We start from the raw sequence: 9,860 nt of genomic DNA on the forward strand, positions 1-9,860 counted from the left end.
ATCAAGAACAGAAGGAGAACCTCATCCCGACGATGATAAAAACTCGGTCGCCCAACAAAATTGGATAAAGAGAAAAGTCCCCTCAATGGCACCTCTACACTTCTACGCGACCCCATAAAAAGCAAGGGGAGGACCCTCGCTCGGAAAAGAGGAGGAAAGTTAAAAAGAAAAGCGACGAATTGCATCGGCTACAGATGAAAAATAAACCACACCAAAGACCTAGGGAGCCTCGTCTCAACAAAGACGGGAAGGCTCTCGACACAGGTCAGAAAAATAATGACCCCTTCGAGGTAATGCGGAGTTCGGACCATCGAGCTCGAGTCTACGGCCATGGATGACAAGAAAAGCAAATCAGCGTGGTGACGACTGGGCACCTCCAAACGACGTCAACGTCGGACAAGTCAAAAGACAAAAGAAGTTCGGCGGGCGACAATTTAATACAATACGTGGGCGAGGTAACACAAAATTCCTTTTTCATTCCATTTGCGAAATATACACCACGAAGCCTAGAGGGCCAAAGGAAGAAAGGCAAGACCACAAGAACAAAACAAAACAATAAAAGAGAAAATGTATGCATGGAAAGATGGAAGGCTAAAAAGAGCCCTAGGAAAGCTTGATTTATGTCACAAATTGACATAAAAAGTATCAATTAATATCTAAATTATCTAACTTTATTAAGAAATTGATACTTGTTATTATATTTTGTAGAAGAAGAGATCATCAATAGAAAGAACAAGGAAAGAGGATTCCAACGGCGCAAATTTTATACAAAACGGAGTTAAATTGACCCAGGAATTGAAGAATGAAGAAAGAAGACTCAATTGGGTCAAACCCGAGTCAAATCAGATCAAAATTGATCAAAAATCAACTGATTTGGTGATCTGGTTAGCCGTCTGGTCCATAGCAACAGGCGCATGGACCATGGACCCATCGGCGCACCATAAACCCCCTTAACAACCCTCTAAAACCTCTTAGTCCCACATCTAAAGTTTTGAAAACCTTATAACCCTCAAATGCCTATAAAAAGCCCCCAAAGACCCTTGTTTTATGTATTCTTCCTTCCGATCAAGCTTGTAACCCTACCCAGGTACTGATGGAGGTCAGGGAGCAGCTCCCTAGGCCAGAAAGGATGCGCACACACCCCGGGAAGCGCAACCCCAACAAGTTCTGTCTCTACCATCGCGACCACGGTCACGACACGGAGGAATGCATCCAGCTCCGAGACGAGATCGAGGAACTCATCCGGTGAGGTCGACTCGATAGGTTCATTCGGCGCCGGCCTGAGGGTAGAGAAGATCGGTCAAGGGCCCTGCCGCAACCTGAACCGCCAAGGAGGGAGGAGCAGCCCGGAGATTGGCCTCCGATCGGGACCATCGACTCCATCACCGGAGGGCCTCAAGGAGGAGCAGACCTTCCATGACCATGGAACTCAAGAAATCTGTAAATGTACTGCTCACGACTTTGCTTTGAATCAAAATTTCTTTCGACTTTGCATGTCTTTCCCTTTTGGCATGGATTTGTTACGATTGGAGACGACCCCTTCAAATAATTAAAACAAGGTCATGTTAGGAACAGGAGGAGAACCTCGTCCTAACATGAGCAAAATGAAAGTCCAATTATTCTAAGATCGGACCGGGGGAGAGGCCCATATAACGGCCCTTGAGTGCCCCCATGGTCATGTTAGGAACAGGATGAGAACCTCGTCCTAACATGAGCAAAATGAAAGTCCGATTATTCTAAGATCGGACCGGGGGAGACGCCCATATAACGGCCCTTGAGTGCCCCCATGGTCATGTTAGGAATAGGATGAGAACCTCGTCCTAACATGAGCAAAATGAAAGTCCGATTATTTTAAGATCGGATCGGGGGAGAGGCCCATATAACGGTTCTTGAGTGCCCCCAGGGCCACGTTAGGCACAGGAGGAGAACCTCACCCTAACTTAGGCAAAGTCAAAGGCCCGATTCTTTTAGACCGGATGGGGGGAGAGGCCCTACAACGTCTTTATGCGCCCCCATAGCCATGTTAGGGACAGGAGGAGAACCTCGCCCTAACACGAGCAAAGTCAAAGGCTCGGTTCTTTTAGATCGGATGGGGGGAGAGGCCCTACAACGCCCTTATGCGCCCCCACAGCCATATTAGGGACAGGAGGAGAACCTCGCCCTAACATGAGCAAAGTCAAAGGCCCGGTTCTTTTAGACTGGATGGGGGGAGAGGCCCTACAACGTCCTTATGCGCCTCCACAGCCATGTTAGGGACAGGAGGAGAACCTCGCCCTAACATGAACAAAGTCAAAAGTCCGGTTCTCTTAGACCGGATGGGGGGAGAGGCCGAACAGCGCCCACATGCGCCCCCACAGCCATGTTAGGGACAGGAGGAGAACCTCGCCCTAACATGAGCAAAGTCGAAGGCCCGATTCTTTTAGATCGGGTGGGAGGAGAGGCCCTTGTAACAACCCTTATGTGCCCCCACAGCTCCGTTGGGAATAAGATGAGAACCTCATCCTAACCTGAGCTGGGATCGACTACATCAAGAACAGAAGGAGAACCTCATCCCGACGATGATAAAAACTCGATCGCCCAACAAAATTGGATAAAGAGAAAAGTCCCCTCAATGGCACCTCTACACTTCTACGCGACCCCATAAAAAGCAAGGGGAGGACCCTCGCTCGGAAAAGAGGAGGAAAGTTAAAAAGAAAAGCGACGAATTGCATCGGCTACAGATGAAAAATAAACCACACCAAAGACCTAGGGAGCCTCGTCTCAACAAAGACGGGAAGGCTCTCGACACAGGTCAGAAAAATAATGACCCCTTCGAGGTAATGCGGAGTTCGGACCATCGAGCTCGAGTCTACGGCCATGGATGACAAGAAAAGCAAATCAGCGTGGTGACGACTGGGCACCTCCAAACGACGTCAACGTCGGACAAGTCAAAAGACAAAAGAAGTTCGGCGGGCGACAATTTAATACAATACGTGGGCGAGGTAACACAAAATTCCTTTTTCATTCCATTTGCGAAATATACACCACGAAGCCTAGAGGGCCAAAGGAAGAAAGGCAAGACCACAAGAACAAAACAAAACAATAAAAGAGAAAATGTATGCATGGAAAGATGGAAGGCTAAAAAGAGCCCTAGGAAAGCTTGATTTATGTCACAAATTGACATAAAAAGTATCAATTAATATCTAAATTATCTAACTTTATTAAGAAATTGATACTTGTTATTATATTTTGTAGAAGAAGAGATCATCAATAGAAAGAACAAGGAAAGAGGATTCTAACGGCGCAAATTTTATACAAAACGGAGTTAAATTGACCCAGGAATTGAAGAATGAAGAAAGAAGACTCAATTGGGTCAAACCCGAGTCAAATCAGATCAAAATTGATCAAAAATCAACTGATTTGGTGATCTGGTTAGCCGTCTGGTCCATAGCAACAGGCGCATGGACCATGGACCCATCGGCGCACCATAAACCCCCTTAACAACCCTCTAAAACCTCTTAGTCCCACATCTAAAGTTTTGAAAACCTTATAACCCTCAAATGCCTATAAAAAGCCCCCAAAGACCCTTGTTTTATGTATTCTTCCTTCCGATCAAGCTTGTAACCCTAGATAGTGGGGTTTTTAGCTCTCTTCTCAAGCCTCGAGCTTTGAGATTTTTGTAATAAATTTTTTTTTATATAAAATCTTATTTTTATGCAATTTCATCTCTTTACATTATACAATTTATTTTTCTTGCAATTAGGATAGTTTAATTTATGCAATTTAATTTTATGCAATTAGGTTAGTTTAAATTATGCAGTTTAAATTTATGTAATTAGGATAGTTTAATTTATGAAATTAGGGTAGTTTATTTTTCTGCATTTAAATTTTGCAAGTAGATTTAGATCAAGTCTAGCTAAGCATCCCTTCTAGGGTTTGCGATGAAGCTAGATCATGAGTAGGGATTTTACATAGGGTTCTTTCTTTTTCTTAGGGTTTCTTTTTCTTCCTCTTTTGCCAAGAATTTTTGATGAACTACAGTTGGGTCAGAGTCCCTTCATAGTTTATGCTTGATTCAGTGCATAGGAGGAGAAAATCCTAAGGGATCCTAGTTACTACTCCCCTGTAAAGAATCTTGATGGGTTATCGTTGGGCCTTAGTCCCTTCATAATCTATGCTTGGGAAAGACAAGAGGAGTAGTCGTTAGGATCAATAAGAAAAATTATAGGTAGAATTCCATAATCTAGATCTAGTGGATTCAAAAACCCTAGATCCTTAGTCTTATTGTCTTTAGCAAACAACTTTCGACTTTCGATTTTTGTTAAAGCTCGCTTGAGCATAGATTTAAAAATCATTTTTAAATCAAGTCTCTGTGGGATCGACCCGTACTTGTTGGTCGTGCTACTCTGCACACCGTGCGTTTGCGGTTTTATTTACAAATTTTAAGATTTGCACATCAAGTTTTTGGCGCCGTTGTCGGGGATTTGGCGTTTTAAATTATTTTCAAATATTTGTTCTTCGTGCTTTATAACTCTCTTTTTTTTTTCTTTAGGTTTCTATATTTAGTTGGTGATTGCTGGAAAACTCAGGTACGCTTCTAATTTCTCTTTTATTATTTTTAGTTAATTACTTTTGCTTTTAGACCTAATCATTTGAATTTACTTAATCACAAAAAAAATATATATATATAAAACAAAACAAAAGACATTTCATAATCGTGAAGTAAAATATCAAAATAAAAAAAAAATTCTAAATTAAAATCTTTTGCATTCTTGGTCATCTTGTTTATTTGCATTTGTATTTTCATAATTAATCTAAGGGCATCAACCCATTAACAAGATAAGGCGGAGATTTCATTACCCTTCCTTAGCCCAAAAACCATCTCCATCATATTGCATTACCTAGACCTTTAATCTTAAAATCAATTAGACGTCAACCTTAAGAAATTCGAGCTTAATAGGACAAGGAACCCTAAGAGTTCTACCAAGTTTGAGTTGTTTGATTAGTTGGTGTCTAGGCAAGTCCCTGAGGGTGGTTTGTTAAATTGGTTCAGTTGCTGGCCTGGCCAACTCGTTTGGTGTCTAGAAAGACAACGATGAGTGAATCTCCCACCTCTTATACTTACCTGGCTAACTAGTTGATCAATCTCCACTTGGAAGGCTTGAAAGGTCATCTTGGAACAGTTAGGAGCTGTCTAGATTTAGGTTAACCCTAGGATAGATTGAGTTTAATTTATTGATTCACTTGTTTGAAAAAAAAAAAAATTAAATTTAAATTAATTTGATTACTTTTCTTTAGATTTAGGACTCCTTAGGATCTTCTCTTTAGAACTTTTTCTCTTTTCTTTCTTTTCCTTATACATAAAAATTTTATAAAAAAAAAAAAAATTATATAAACATCGAGAACCGTACACCTCGTATGTGGAGAAGAGTATCGGGTCGTCTAGTTAGAATTGAGTCAATTCCTGTTGTTCCAATGGCTGAACCAATCCAACCCATGACCCTTAAGGATTTGTGTTATCCAGTTGGCTCCATCCAACCATCTTGTATCAGGTTGCCACAATCCACAGCTAACAATTTTGAAATCAAATCTCAAATCATAAATATGCTTCCAAAATTCACAGGATTAGAGGATACTTATATATTTATTAGAGAATTTGAGGAGGTATGTGCAACCATGAAACTGCAATTAACAGAGGATGAGGTCAAACTTAGATTAATCAACTTTGCCCTTAAGGACAATGCTAAGAAGTGGCTTTATAGTCTGCCAAACTATTCTGTCACTACCTGGGAGGGCTTTGTGAGAACATTTTTAAAAAAATATTTTTTCCATCATAAAACAGCTAGGATTAGGAATGAAATAAATCAATTTTACCAACTAGCTGGTGAATCATTTTGGAAGTACTTTGATAGTTTCAAGAATCTTTTGACCCAATGCCCACACCATGGAATAGAAACTTGGAGACTATGCCAGATCATCTATGAGGGGTTAGATTCAAACTCAAGAACCATGCTAGAGTCCATATGCCAAGGCCAATTTATGGACAAAGAAACTACTGAAGCTTGGCAATTCTTAGAAGACCTAGTCGAGAAAAATTTACAGTGGGAAACAACTAGGGAACCTGATAAAGCTACACCTTCAAGAGGAGGAATGCATCAAATTCAACCAACCCTAGCATCAGAGGCCAAGATTGCAACCTTAACACGTAGATTGGAAGCCTTAGAATTATAGAGACCAGTCAATGTAAATCAAATATCTGCACCCATGTGTAAAGGGTGCAATGCACCAGACCATGTCTTAGAAGAATGTTCCTACTCGAATGAGTGTGCACAGGTGAATGCCACCTATCAAGGACCATTGAACAATCCTTATGCACCCACATATAACCCAGGTTGGAGGAATCACCCGAATTTCTCATGGTCCCAGAATCATAATGTAGGTAATCCAAATTTCAATCAGCAAAATCTAAGGTCCAACCCAGTGATGAACAACCCGCCAGGCTTCCATGATAATGACAAGAAAATTACCTCTTTAGAGAAAAGCCTAGAAGCCATGATGAAAACACATACCAGCTTTATGCAAACCACGGGTCAACTCATAAATAATAACACCCAAGCTATAGCCCGTCTGGAAATGCAAGTAAGTCAGCTGGCTTCGACCATTAGTGAACGAGAACATGGTAGGTTACCTAGCCAACATGAGCCAAATCCTAGGAACCAAAATGGTCCACGACCCCAACAAGGAAACCAAGTTAATGGTGTAAATGCCATTCATACCTTAAGATCAGGAAAACAAATAGACAATAAGGTAGTTGCACTTGATGATATAGATGACTCATCTGCCGAGTCACCTTCTAAAACTACTACCTTTCAACCTCAAGCACCAGAAACTGAAAATTCACCTAGTCCAGTACTTAAAAGTCCTAGAGCTCCTTTTCCAAACAGACTGAAATCTAATAAATCTGAATATTTAGATAAAATTTTAGAGGTATTTAAACAAGTCCAAGTTAATATTCCTCTTTTAGATATAATCCATCAAGTTCCAACTTATGCCAAATTTTTAAAAGATCTTTGCACTAGGAAAAGGACCACTAATGTATCAAAGAAAGCATTTTTGGCTGCAAGTGTCAGTTCATACCTATCTAGCCATGTGCCAATTAAATATAAGGACCCTGGAGCTCCAACAATTTCTTGTGTTATTGGAGAAATCAATATAAAAAAGGCCTTGCTAGATCTAGGAGCTAGTGTGAATATCCTTCCATATTCGGTGTATGAACAACTAGGATTAAAAAAACTTCAACCTACTGGGATCACATTACAGTTAGCCGATAGATCTCTCAGGATCCCTAAGGGAATGGTCGAGGATGTTCTGATAAAGGTTGAAAATTTTATTTTCCCTGTAGATTTTATTATTTTAGAGACTGAGCCAGTTGCGAATCCTAAAGGACATATACCTGTCATTTTAGGAAGACCATTCTTAGCTACGGCCAATGCTGAAATCAATTGTCGAAATGGTCTAATGAAGTTATCTTTTGGGAATATGACCATTGAGCTTAATATTTTTAACTTAGAACAGGAATCCTCTTCTCATGCTGATGTCAATGTAGTCCAAGATGGTATTTATGAATCCATTGATATTAGTGATGATGAAGTCGACCTAGAGTCTAACCCCTGGTTAATCCATGAGTCTGAGGATGTCAATGAAATACTTAAAGAAAATCAGATTAATCAGGAATCGACACTTCCTACTGAACCAATCATTGAGATGGTGAAATCATCACCTAAACCATCGATAGAGGAAGCACCCATTTTAGAACTGAAATCCCTCCCAGAACATCTCAAGTATGCATATCTAGGATCCAAAGAAACTTTGCCTGTAATTATTGCATCAGACCTAGATCCCAAGCAAAAGGAGGAGTTAGTGTCAGTTCTAAAAGCAAATCAAGAAGCAATAGGTTGGACCATAGCAGATATCAAAGGAATAAGCCCTTCTATAGTTCAACATAGAATATACTTAGAGGAAGAGGCTAAACCAACAAGAGAAGCCCAAAGAAGGCTTAATCCAGCTATGAAGGATGTAGTTAAAAAGGAGATTCTGAAACTCCTAGATAATGAAATAATTTATCCTATTTCTAATAGCTCTTGGGTAAGCCCAGTTCAAGTAGTACCCAAGAAATCTGGGGTAACAGTGGTCCAAAATGATGCAAACGAACTTATCCCAACTAGGACCTAAACGGGATGGAGGGTCTGTATAGACTATAGAAAGTTGAATGCTGCGACAAGGAAAGATCACTTTCCTTTGCCATTTATTGATCAAATGTTGGAAAGACTAGTCGGACAAGAGTTTTACTGTTTTCTTGATGGATACTCCGGTTACAACCAGATCCCCATAGCCGCTGAAGATCAAGAAAAGACTACATTCACCTGTCCATTTGGTACTTTTGCCTATAGACGAATGTCCTTTGGACTATGTAATGCACCGGCAACCTTCCAGAGATGCATGATCAGCATGTTTTTAGATATGATAGAACGATTTCTAAAAATTTTTATGGATGACTTTTCTGTTTTTGGCCTAACCTTCTCCGAGTGTCTGAATCACCTGCAATTAGTTCTAGAACGATGTAAGGAGAAGCACCTAGTTCTCAACTAGGAAAAATATCAGCTTATGGTCAAACAAGGAATAGTTCTTGGCCATGTCATTTATAAAAAGGGGATTGAAGTGGACAAGGCCAAAATAGATCTAATTGCAAGTCTTCCACCACCTAAATCTGTGAAAGAAATACGTTCATTTTTAGGTCATGCTGGATTCTATAGAAGGTTTATTGCCAACTTTAGCAAAGTAGCACGTCCACTGACTAATCTTTTGGCAAAGGATACCAAATTTGAATTTACTCATGAGTGCTTGGAATCCTTTGAATTTCTAAAAAATGCACTTGTATCAGCTCCAATCATTCATCCTCCTATCTGGTCTGAACCATTTGAATTAATGTGTGATGCATCCGATCATGTTGTGGGCGCAATCTTAGGTCAACGAATAAATAAGCTACCTAGAGTGATATATTATGCAAGTAAAACCTTAAATGATGCGCAGCTTAACTACACCACAACTGAGAAGGAGTTCCTTGCCGTTGTCTTTGCTTTAGAAAAATTTAGATCTTATTTGGTTGGGACCCACACCATTGTTTACACCGATCACTCAGCCATTAGACATCTCCTAGCAAAGAAGGATGCCAAGGCACGCTTAATCAGATGGATTTTGCTCCTTCAAGAATTTGACCTAGAAATTAGGGACAAGAAAGGCACTGAGAACGTTGTAGCAGATCATTTATTCCGAATTCCAGTCGCACCATCTAGTGAACCACCCATCAATGAATCTTTCCCAGATGAGCAACTCATGTCTGTGTCTACTGAACCTTGGTTTGCTGATATTGTAAATTATTTAGCCATAGGTAAGATACCTTCTCATTGGACTAAGCAGGATAAATATAAATTCTTTGCCCAAGTGAAGTATTTCATTTGGGATGATCCTTATCTTTTTAAACAATGTCCTGATCAAATTATTAGAAGGTGTATCCCAGATAACGAAGTCATGAATATTTTATCTTTTTGTCATGATCAAGCATGTGGGGGTCACTTCGCGTCTAAGAAAACTGCTATTAAGGTTCTCCAATGTGGTTTTTATTGGCCCAATTTGTTTAAGGATGCTCATGAATATTGTAAAAGTTGTGCTCAATGTCAGAAAATGGGTCGAATCACCAAGCGACACATGATGTCACTCAACCCAATCTTGGTAGTTGAAGTTTTTGATGTTTGGGGAATCGATTTCATGGGACCATTTTCAAATTCCTTTGGAAATAAATATATTCTAGTAGCAGTTGATTA

At 40.1% G+C, this 9,860-nt stretch overlaps 1 non-coding gene across 1 annotated transcript; it reads right to left on the reverse strand.

The window, feature by feature from the left end:
- Window positions 1-5,823: 5,823 nt before the first annotated feature.
- Window positions 5,824-5,930, reverse strand: LOC140858292 (small nucleolar RNA R71). The gene has a single exon (XR_012141858.1). It is a non-coding gene; the product is annotated as a small nucleolar RNA R71 (small nucleolar RNA).
- Window positions 5,931-9,860: the final 3,930 nt, after the last annotated feature.

Source organism: Elaeis guineensis, chromosome 5, assembly GCF_000442705.2.
Source record: "Elaeis guineensis isolate ETL-2024a chromosome 5, EG11, whole genome shotgun sequence".
Taxonomy (NCBI): domain Eukaryota; kingdom Viridiplantae; phylum Streptophyta; class Magnoliopsida; order Arecales; family Arecaceae; genus Elaeis; species Elaeis guineensis.